The 10728-nt window shown below is 48.6% G+C and overlaps 8 non-coding genes across 8 annotated transcripts; all 8 read right to left on the bottom strand.

The window, feature by feature from the left end:
* Positions 1-917: 917 nt before the first annotated feature.
* On the bottom strand, positions 918-990 carry TRNAF-GAA (transfer RNA phenylalanine (anticodon GAA)). Its single transcript has one exon. It is a non-coding gene; the product is annotated as a tRNA-Phe (tRNA).
* A 3318-nt stretch (positions 991-4308) lies between these two features.
* TRNAF-GAA (transfer RNA phenylalanine (anticodon GAA)) lies at positions 4309-4381 on the bottom strand. Its single transcript has one exon. It is a non-coding gene; the product is annotated as a tRNA-Phe (tRNA).
* A 509-nt stretch (positions 4382-4890) lies between these two features.
* Positions 4891-4963, bottom strand: TRNAF-GAA (transfer RNA phenylalanine (anticodon GAA)). The gene has a single exon. It is a non-coding gene; the product is annotated as a tRNA-Phe (tRNA).
* Positions 4964-5473: 510 nt separating this feature from the next.
* Positions 5474-5546, bottom strand: TRNAF-GAA (transfer RNA phenylalanine (anticodon GAA)). The gene has a single exon. It is a non-coding gene; the product is annotated as a tRNA-Phe (tRNA).
* A 510-nt stretch (positions 5547-6056) lies between these two features.
* On the bottom strand, positions 6057-6129 carry TRNAF-GAA (transfer RNA phenylalanine (anticodon GAA)). The gene has a single exon. It is a non-coding gene; the product is annotated as a tRNA-Phe (tRNA).
* Positions 6130-6638: 509 nt separating this feature from the next.
* Positions 6639-6711, bottom strand: TRNAF-GAA (transfer RNA phenylalanine (anticodon GAA)). The gene has a single exon. It is a non-coding gene; the product is annotated as a tRNA-Phe (tRNA).
* Positions 6712-7222: 511 nt separating this feature from the next.
* TRNAF-GAA (transfer RNA phenylalanine (anticodon GAA)) lies at positions 7223-7295 on the bottom strand. The gene has a single exon. It is a non-coding gene; the product is annotated as a tRNA-Phe (tRNA).
* A 511-nt stretch (positions 7296-7806) lies between these two features.
* Positions 7807-7879, bottom strand: TRNAF-GAA (transfer RNA phenylalanine (anticodon GAA)). Its single transcript has one exon. It is a non-coding gene; the product is annotated as a tRNA-Phe (tRNA).
* Between the last annotated feature and the right edge of the window lie 2849 nt (positions 7880-10728).

A 10728-nucleotide genomic window follows, 5' to 3' on the forward strand; every position in this document is an offset into this window, starting at 1 on the left:
TTTAACTCTGAATGGACTAGCACTATATTACCCAGACGTATGTGGCCTGAGTAGGTAAGCAACGTCATCTGACCACTGACATCTGTGTTCAAGGGGAAGTTGAAGGTAATGCAGACAAGAGTTTACATTACAAAAAAGCCTGAAATGGGAAACATTCATAGTCTAACCTGAAGGCAAGAAATGTGGAAGCAAGTTTAGAAGGAGGACACAAAGCAAAGTCTATGTTAAATTGCTTGTGTTGTATATCAGTTGGAAAAAATTTGATGAATAGAGAAAAAAGTACTGCAGCAGATTCCATGACCTCTTTTGTCAGAAGCAAGCAACCTCTCAACTGTGCCGAAACCCAGGATTGAACCAGGGACCTTCAGATCTTCAGTCTAACGCTCTCCCAACTGAGCTATTTCGGCCTGCTGCTAGCTGAGGTCTTCATACTTTGATTTGAACCATTCAACAAACTAGATGCATGACCTGGATATTTACCCTTATATGTTAGAGATATGTTTTAAGGAGTCCTGTATCATTCAGCAGTTAACTTGTGCAATGGGTAAATAGCGTTTTTGGGATCCGGGTTAGGTAGCGTTTTTTTAACTCTGAATGGACTAGCACTATATTACCCAGACGTATGTGGCCTGAGTAGGTAAGCAACGTCATCTGACCACTGACATCTGTGTTCAAGGGGAAGTTGAAGGTAATGCAGACAAGAGTTTACATTACAAAAAAGCCTGAAATGGGAAACATTCATAGTCTAACCTGAAGGCAAGAAATGCGGAAGCAAGTTTAGAAGGAGGACACAAATCAAAGTCTATGTTAAATTGCTTGTGTTGTATATCAGTTGGAAAGAATTTGATGAATAGAGAAAAAAGTACTACAGCTGATTCCAAGACCTATTTTGTTAGAAGAAAGGAACCTCTCAACTGTGCCGAAACCCGGGATTGAACCAGGGACCTTTAGATCTTCAGTCTAACGCTCTCCCAACTGAGCTATTTCGGCCTGCTGCTAGCTGTGGTCTTCATACTTTGATTTGAACCATTCAACAAACTAGATGCATGACCTGGATATGTACACTTATATGTTAGAGATATGTTTTAAGGAGTCCTGTATCATTCAGCAGTTAACTTGTGCAATGGGTAAATAGCGTTTTTGGGATCCGGGTTAGGTAACTTTTTTTAACTCTGAATGGACTAGCACTATATTACCCAGACGTATGTGGCCTGAGAAGGTGAGCAATGTCATCTGACTACTGACATCTGTGTTCAAGGGGAAGTTGAAGGTAATGCAGACAAGAGTTTACATTACAAAAAAGCATGAAATGGGAAACATTCATAGTCTAACCTGAAGGCAAGAAATGTAATGAAATGAAATGAAATGAAAAATTGCATTTGTATAGCGCATAACTGCCCTAGGGCCTCGCAGCGCTTGAAGATAAAATGGTTTAGCGCAGGCTCGGGGCAGATCAGCAGGATTTAGCAAACAAATGCGTTTTCAAGGCCTTTCTGAATGAGAGGAGGTTGCTATTTCCTCGGATGGCAAAGGGGAGGGCATTCCAAAGTCTGGTCGCCGAATGGGAAAAAGAGCGGCCACCCCAACGGGCTTTGTTAATTTTAGAGGAGGTGGCCAGCTGCAAGGTACCAGACCGAAGGGGGCGTGCTGGGACATAAGGCGTGACCAAAGGGTGCAGAATCGCTGGGCCTACACGGTGAAAGGATTTGTGCATAATGCACAAAGCTTTAAACTGCACTCTGGCAGCCATTGGGAGCCAGTGGAGGTCTTTCAGAGCCTTCCTCGCCGACTGCCGACGGGAGAGATTGAACAGTAGGCGGGCCGCACTGTTTTGTGTGACCTGAAGCCTCTGCAGTACCGAAGCCGGTGCTCCTAGGTAGAGAGCATTCCCATAATCCAGGCGAGAGAGAATCAGGGCCTGGACCATGGTCCTCCTCGCCTGGAAAGGGAGCAAAGGGAGCACCCGCCGGAGCATCCTCATTAGTCCAAAGCAAGTGGCGGCAGTCTTAGTAGCCTGGACCGAGAAATCAAGGGCGGTGTCAAGCCAGATCCCGAGGCTCTTTATCTGGGACTTGGGGGCAGGAGGAGCGCCAAGACATGGTGGCCAGACGGGTGCAAGAGCAGACGGGGAGGGATTTCCGAGTAGAATGATGTCTGTCTTCTCCCCGTTAAGCTTCAAACAGGAGGCTTGCATCCATCTGGCAACAGCCTCTAGACAGGGGCCTAAGGTGTCGGATGATCCATCTGCGTGGTCTAACGAGACCACAAGCTGCGTGTCATCCGCGTAGGTGACTATACGCACACCAAAGGGATGGACTATCCTGTCCAGAGGTTCCATGTAGGCGTTAAAGAGGGTCGGGCTCAGGGAGGAGCCCTGAGGGACCCCACACCTGAGAGGGTGTTTGGGAGAGACTATCTCACCCTCGAAGACCTGGAAAAAGCGCTCACTCAGAAAGGAGGTAAGCCAGTCTAGAACCGCGCCCGACACGCCCATGCCCGCCAGTCGGTGTAATAGCGTGGCATGGTTCACCGTGTCGAACGCGGCGCTAAGGTCTAACAGGATAATGGCCACCTTTCCTCCCCGATCCAAAGTCGTTCTTGCTTCCTCTGAAACCGCTAACATAGCGGTTTCTGTGCCATGTTGAGGGCGAAAACCTGTCTGGGAGGCACGCAACAGACAGTTGGACTCCAAATAGTCTGTTAAGATATTGTTGGCGTGCCTCTCCAGCAGTTTACTCAGCCAGGGGAGCAACGAAATGGGGCGATAGTTGGACAAGTTGCTCTGGTCCAGGGAGGGCTTCTTGAGAAGCGCCCTCACCATGGCACACTTCCAGGGGAGTGGGACCGACCTGGCCACGATGGAGGTGTTTAAGGCTTCCAGGATGACAGGACGAATAACGTCCAGTGCCTTGACAAGGATCCGGGGGGGTGCCGGGTCATTGGGAGACCCGGAAGAAACTTTAGAAATTAATCTATCCAGGCTGCCGGCATCAAGAAGCGGAATTATATCCAGTTTGCAGAGAGCCGGAGAATCAGCTGGCTTAGATGGGACGGAGGGGGCGTTGACCGTAGGATTACTAAAAGAAGAGTATATGGTCGAAATTTTCTTGGAGAAGAAGGCAGCTAGCTCATTACAGCGGTCTTGTGCCCCTTCAGCAGTAGGACGCTCAGCCGGGGGTGAAATAAGGGACTTGGCTATCCTAAAGATTTCCCTAGGCGCGTTGGCTGCAGCACTAATTTTCCCTTCGTAGAAGGAGGTTTGCGCCAATTTAATCTCTGATTTATAGAGCCTTATTGCGGACCTATAATCATCTTTCCTAGACAGAGAATGGTCCTTCCTCCACGCTCTCTCTAGTTTGCGGCAGTCAAGCTTTAATAACCTCAGAGCAGGAGTGTACCAGGGTGCAACTTTAGGTCTTCTGATGAGTTTACAGGGGCGTTTGGGAAGAACTCGGTCTAGGGTGCTGGAGATCCAGTGATCAAAGTTGCTAGAAGCAGAGGCAGGGGTCAAGGCCCTTCTCGGGGGGTCTTGAGTGAGAGCCAATGTCCAGTCGGTGAGGGGAAGTGAGGACCATTTCCTGCCCATGTACTTGGTAGAGGCCTCACGGGGGGAACAGGAGTTAGAAAGCCAGGTGAACGGTATCAAAAAATGATCAGTCCAAGGCAGTGGAACAGGGGACTCTACATTAAGGTTGGTATTACTGTATATGTGATCAAGGAGATGTCCCTTCTTGTGGGTCGCCTGATGGCCTCTCTGGCAGAGGTCTAACGCTTGCATGTTGGCACGCAAGTTATTAGCTGCCATATCCTGGGGGTCATCTGAATGGATGTTAAAATCCCCAAGCAGGGTGAGGTTAGATGAGGTCAAGACTGCGTTGGCAGTGAGATCAGTAATTTGAGTGATAAAATTATTCAGGGAACCCGGTGGGCGGTAGAGTAAAATACCAGAAAAAGTGGTGGTAGGGGAGAGATCAAGTGCAAAGTGTAAGCTCTCGCAAGTCAGCAGGGAATTAGGAGTGACCCGACACTTAAAGCTGTCCCTGTATATAATTGCTAGGCCTCCGCCTCTCCCCGATTGGCGGTCGAGGCGCTTAAGTGTGTAGCCTGGAGGTGTGGCCCATATTAAGGACGGGTCGTTGTCAATCTGAAGCCAAGTTTAGAAGCAAGTTTAGAAGGAGGACACAAAGCAAAGTCTATGTTAAATTGCTTGTGTTGTATATCAGTTAGAAAAAATGTGATGAATAGTGAAAAAAGTACTACAGCTGATTCCAAGACCAATTTTGTTAGAAGCAAAGAACCTCTCAACTGTGCCGAAACCCAGGATTGAACCAGGGACCTTTAGATCTTCAGTCTAACGCTCTCCCAACTGAGCTATTTCGGCCTGCTGCTAGCTGTGGTCTTCATACTTTGATTTGAACCATTCAACAAACTAGATGCATGACCTGGATGTTTACCCTTATATGTTAGAGATATGTTTTAAGGAGTCCTGTATCATTCAGCAGTTAACTTGTGCAATGGGTAAATAGAGTTTTGGGATCCGGGTTAGGTAGCGTTTTTTTAACTCTGAATGGACTAGCACTATATTACCCAGACGTATGTGGCCTGAGTAGGTAAGCAACGTCATCTGACTACTGACATCTGTGTTCAAGGGGAAGTTGAAGGTAAGGCAGACAAGAGTTTACATTACAAAAAAGCATGAAATGGGAAACATTCATAGTCTAACCTGAAGGCAAGAAATGTGGAAGCAAGTTTAGAAGGAGGACACAAAGCAAAGTCTATGTTAAATTGCTTGTGTTGTATATCAGTTGGAAAAAATTTGATGAATAGAGAAAAAAGTACTGCAGCAGATTCCAAGACCTCTTTTGTCAGAAGCAAGCAACCTCTCAACTGTGCCGAAACCCGGGATTGAACCAGGGACCTTCAGATCTTCAGTCTAACGCTCTCCCAACTGAGCTATTTCGGCCTGCTGCTAGCTTAGGTCTTCATACTTTGATTTGAACCATTCAACAAACTAGATGCATGACCTGGATATTTACCCTTATATGTTAGAGATATGTTTTAAGGAGTCCTGTATCATTCAGCAGTTAACTTGTGCAATGGGTAAATAGCGTTTTTGGGATCCGGGTTAGGTAGCGTTTTTTTAACTCTGAATGGACTAGCACTATATTACCCAGACGTATGTGGCCTGAGTAGGTAAGCAACGTCATCTGACCACTGACATCTGTGTTCAAGGGGAAGTTGAAGGTAATGCAGACAAGAGTTTACATTACAAAAAAGCCTGAAATGGGAAACATTCATAGTCTAACCTGAAGGCAAGAAATGTGGAAGCAAGTTTAGAAGGAGGACACAAATCAAAGTCTATGTTAAATTGCTTGTGTTGTATATCAGTTGGAAAGAATTTGATGAATAGAGAAAAAAGTACTACAGCTGATTCCAAGACCTATTTTGTTAGAAGAAAGGAACCTCTCAACTGTGCCGAAACCCAGGATTGAACCAGGGACCTTTAGATCTTCAGTCTAACGCTCTCCCAACTGAGCTATTTCGGCCTGCTGCTAGCTGTGGTCTTCATACTTTGATTTGAACCATTCAACAAACAAGATGCATGACCTGGATATTTACCCTTATATGTTAGAGATATGTTTTAAGGAGTCCTGTATCATTCAGCAGTTAACTTGTGCAATGGGTAAATAGCGTTTTTGGGATCCGGGTTAGATAGCGTTTTTTTAACTCTGAATGGACTAGCACTATATTACCCAGACGTATTTGGCCTGAGTAGGTAAGCAATGTCATCTGACTACTGACATCTGTGTTCAAGGGGAAGTTGAAGGTAAGGCAGACAAGAGGTTACTTTACAAAAAAGCATGAAATGGGAAACATTCATAGTCTAACCTGAAGGCAAGAAATGTGGAAGCAAGTTTAGAATGAGGACAGAAAGCAAAGTCTATGTTAAATTACTTGTGTTGCATATCAGTTGGAAAAAATTTGATGAATAGAGAAAAAAGTACTGCAGCAGATTCCAAGACCTCTTTTGCCAGAAGCAAGGAACCTCTCAACTGTGCCGAAACCCGGGATTGAACCAGGGACCTTAAGATCTTCAGTCTAACGCTCTCCCAACTGAGCTATTTCGGCCTGCTGCTATCTGTGGTCTTCATACTTTGATTTGAACCATTCAACAAACTAGATGCATGACCTGGATATTTACCCTTATATTTTAGAGATATGTTTTAAGGAGTCCTGTATCATTCAGCAGTTAACTTGTGCAATGGGTAAATAGCGTTTTTGGGATCCGGGTTAGGTAGCGTTTTTTTAACTCTGAATGGACTAGCACTATATTACCCAGACGTATGTGGCCTGAGTAGGTAAGCAACGTCATCTGACCACTGACATCTGTGTTCAAGGGGAAGTTGAAGGTAATGCAGACAAGAGTTTACATTACAAAAAAGCATGAAATGGGAAACATTCATAGTCTAACCTGAAGGCAAGAAATGTGGAAGCAAGTTTAGAAGGAGGACACAAATCAAAGTCTATGTTAAATTGCTTGTGTTGTATATCAGTTGGAAAGAATTTGATGAATAGAGAAAAAGTACTACAGCTGATTCCAAGACCTATTTTGTTAGAAGAAAGTAACCTCTCAACTGTGCCGAAACCCAGGATTGAACCAGGGACCTTTAGATCTTCAGTCTAACGCTCTCCCAACTGAGCTATTTCGGCCTGCTGTTATCTGTGGTCTTCATACTTTGATTTGAACCATTCAACAAACAAGATGCATGACCTGGATGTTTACCCTTATATGTTAGAGATATGTTTTAAGGAGTCCTGTATCATTCAGCAGTTAACTTGTGCAATGGGTAAATAGCGTTTTTGGGATCCGGGTTAGGTAGCGTGTTTTTTAACTCTGAATGGACTAGCACTATATTACCCAGACGTATTTGGCCTGAGTAGGTAAGCAATGTCATCTGACTACTGACATCTGTGTTCAAGGGGAAGTTGAAGGTAAGGCAGACAAGAGGTTACTTTACAAAAAAGCATGAAATGTAAAACATTCATAGTCTAACCTGAAGGCAAGAAATGTGGAAGCAAGTTTAGAATGAGGACAGAAAGCAAAGTCTATGTTAAATTACTTGTGTTGTATATCAGTTGGAAAAAATTTGATGAATAGAGAAAAAAGTACTGCGGCAGATTCCAAGACCTCTTTTGCCAGAAGCAAGGAACCTCTCAACTGTGCCGAAACCCGGGATTGAACCAGGGACCTTCAGATCTTCAGTCTAAAGCTCTCCCAACTGAGCTATTTCGGCCTGCTGCTATCTGTGGTCTTCATACTTTGATTTGAACCATTCAACAAACTAGATGCATGACCTGGATATTTACCCTTATATGTTAGAGATATGTTTTAAGGAGTCCTGTATCATTCAGCAGTTAACTTGTGCAATGGGTAAATAGCGTTTTTGGGATCCGGGTTAGGTAGCGTTTTTTTTAACTCTGAATGGACTAGCACTATATTACCCAGACGTATGTGGCCTGAGTAGGTAAGCAACGTCATCTGACCACTGACATCTGTGTTCAAGGGGAAGTTGAAGGTAATGCAGACAAGAGTTTACATTACAAAAAAGCATGAAATGGGAAACATTCATCGTCTAACCTGAAGGCAAGAAATGTGGAAGCAAGTTTAGAAGGAGGACACAAAGCAAAGTCTATGTTAAATTGCTTGTGTTGTATATCAGTTAGAAAAAATTTGATGAATAGTGAAAAAAGTACTACAGCTGATTCCAAGACCTACTTTGTTAGAAGCAAAGAACCTCTCAACTGTGCCGAAACCCGGGATTGAACCAGGGACCTTTAGATCTTCAGTCTAACGCTCTCCCAACTGAGCTATTTCGGCCTGCTGCTAGCTGTGGTCTTCATACTTTGATTTGAACCATTCAACAAACTAGATGCATGACCTGGATGTTTACCCTTATATGTTAGAGATATGTTTTAAGGAGTCCTGTATCATTCAGCAGTTAACTTGTGCAATGGGTAAATAGAGTTTTGGGATCCGGGTTAGGTAGCGTTTTTTTAACTCTGAATGGACTAGCACTATATTACCCAGACGTATTTGGCCTGAGTAGGTAAGCAATGTCATCTGACTACTGACATCTGTGTTCAAGGGGAAGTTGAAGGTAAGGCAGACAAGAGTTTACATTACAAAAAAGCATGAAATGGGAAACATTCATAGTCTAACCTGAAGGCAAGAAATGTGGAAGCAAGTTTAGAAGGAGGACACAAAGCAAAGTCTATGTTAAATTGCTTGTGTTGTATATCAGTTGGAAAAAATTTGATGAATAGAGAAAAAAGTACTGCAGCAGATTCCAAGACCTCTTTTGTCAGAAGCAAGCAACCTCTCAACTGGGCCGAAACCCGGGATTGAACCAGGGACCTTCAGATCTTCAGTCTAACGCTCTCCCAACTGAGCTATTTCGGCCTGCTGCTAGCTGAGGTCTTCATACTTTGATTTGAACCATTCAACAAACTAGATGCATGACCTGGATATTTACCCTTATATGTTAGAGCAGGGGTGCCCAAACCAGTCCTGGCGGGCCGTATCCATGCCAGATTTTTGGGATATCCCCATCTGGGGATCACGGTTCGATCCCCGGCACCGGCGGCAGATTAGCCCAGCACCAGGTAACTCTGGGAAATAGCTGGCGCCGCGGCTAGGGCGGCTGACTCCGGAATCTGGAGATTTTTTTATTTAAGGTTTTTGTAGAGCGCGTAGTAACCCTCGAGCATCCCAGAGATCAGGGTTCGATCCCCGGCACCGGCCGCAGATTAGCCCAGCACCACGTGACTCTGGGAAATAGCTGGCGCCGCGGCTAGGGAGGCTGACTCCGGAATCTGGAGATCACGGTTCGATCCCCGGCACCGGCGGCAGATTAGCCCAGCACCAGGTGACTCTGGGAAATAGCTGGCGCCGCGGCTAGGGCGGCTGACTCCGGAATCTGGAGATTTTTTTATTTAAGGTTTTTGTAGAGCGCGTAGTAACCCTCGAGCATCCCAGAGATCAGGGTTCGATCCCCGGCACCGGCCGCAGATTAGCCCAGCACCATGTGACTCTGGGCAATAGCTTGCTTAATCTTCCCAACGGCGCCTAGAGACCCTTACGGGTGATTGTGCGCCTTACAAATGTGGATTATTATTATTATTATTATTTGGGCCGATTCCGATCCGGTTCGTAAAAGCACATCTGCCCGAATCTGTCGGACAACCACGTACGCCCGGGAGAGGACTGCCCGGGACCCGTGGAGCCCGTCCTGGTCACTCTGACCTGCCATCGGCCTGGAGAAGGGAGCGCCGGACGCCCGGGGGGAGGACTGCCCGGGACCCGTGGAGCCCGTCCTGGGCACTCTGACCTGCCGTCTGCCCGGGGAAGGGAGCCCCGGACGCCCGGGGGGAGGACTGCCCGGGACCCATGGAGCCCGTCCTGGGCACTCTGACCTGCCGACGGCCCGGGGAAGGGAGCCCCGGACGCCCGGGGGAGGACTGCCCGGGACCCGTGGAACTCGTCCTGGGCACTCTGACATGCCGCTGACCCGGGGAAGGGAACCCCGGACGCCCGGGAGCCGTGGAGCCCGTCCTGGGCACTCTGACAAGCCGTCGGACCGGGGAAGGGAGCCCCGGACGCCCGGGACCCGTGGAGCCTGTCCTGGGAACTCCGGCATGCCGTTGGCCCAGGGAAGGGAGTCCCAGATACCCGGGACCCGTGGAGCCCGTCATGGGCACTCTGACAAGCCGGTGTCCCGGGGAAGGGAGCCCCGGACGCCGGGGACTCGTGGAGCCCGTCCTGGGCACTCTGGCATGCCGTTGGCACGGGGAAGGGAGCCCCGGACGTCCGGGGCCCGTGGAGCCCATCCTGGGCACTCTGACAAGCCGTTGGCCCGGGGAAGGGAGAGCCGGACACCCAGCGGAGGAATGCCCGGGACCCATGGAGCCCGTCCTGGGCAATCTGACCTGCCGTCGGCCCGGAGAAGGGAGCGACGGACGCCCGGGGGGGAGGAATGCCCGGGACGCATGGAGCCCATCCTGGGCACTTTGACATGCCATCGGCCTTGAGACCCGGGGGACGACTGCCCGGGAAGCATGGAGCCCGACCTGGGCACTCGCTCATGCCGTTGGCCTGGAGACCAGGGGGACGACTGCCCGGGGCGCATGGAGCCCGACCTGGGCACTCGCTCATGCCGTTGGCCTGGAGACCCGGGGGACGACTGCCCGGGACGCATGGAGCCCGTCCTGGGCACTTTGACATGCCGTTGGCCTGGAGGAGGGAAGCCCCGGGTGTTGTTACCCAGGCATAGCCCATCTGGTCCCCCTGGCAGAGAACCACCAGCCTTGCAGGGGTGTCCGGGCATACCCTTACCCCTTGTAATCCGGAGGAAAATTACCCCCCTTTCTTGTAATCTGTGCACACGAGTTGACAGAGGGGACCCAAGGCGTAAAAGTACCCGACCTCCTGGAGCCCTCGCTGGGATCGGGGAGGCAAATGGCACCTCATAGGGACTTCCAGGGAGGTTTGGCCATCTGGTCGCCCTTTTGGATAGCATTGCGTGCGACCAGATGGCCGAGGGGAAAGGTGCAACCAGGTGGCCGGGAACGAAAGGACTCCCTGCTTCCCACCCCGAGCCTTCGTGGTAGGGCTGCTGCCTGCCCACGCCGGGCAGGGCTCGGGGACCCCGGCTGGGCCTCAGGCACGGT

This window comes from Lissotriton helveticus, chromosome 8, assembly GCF_964261635.1.
Source record: "Lissotriton helveticus chromosome 8, aLisHel1.1, whole genome shotgun sequence".
NCBI lineage: Eukaryota > Metazoa > Chordata > Amphibia > Caudata > Salamandridae > Lissotriton > Lissotriton helveticus.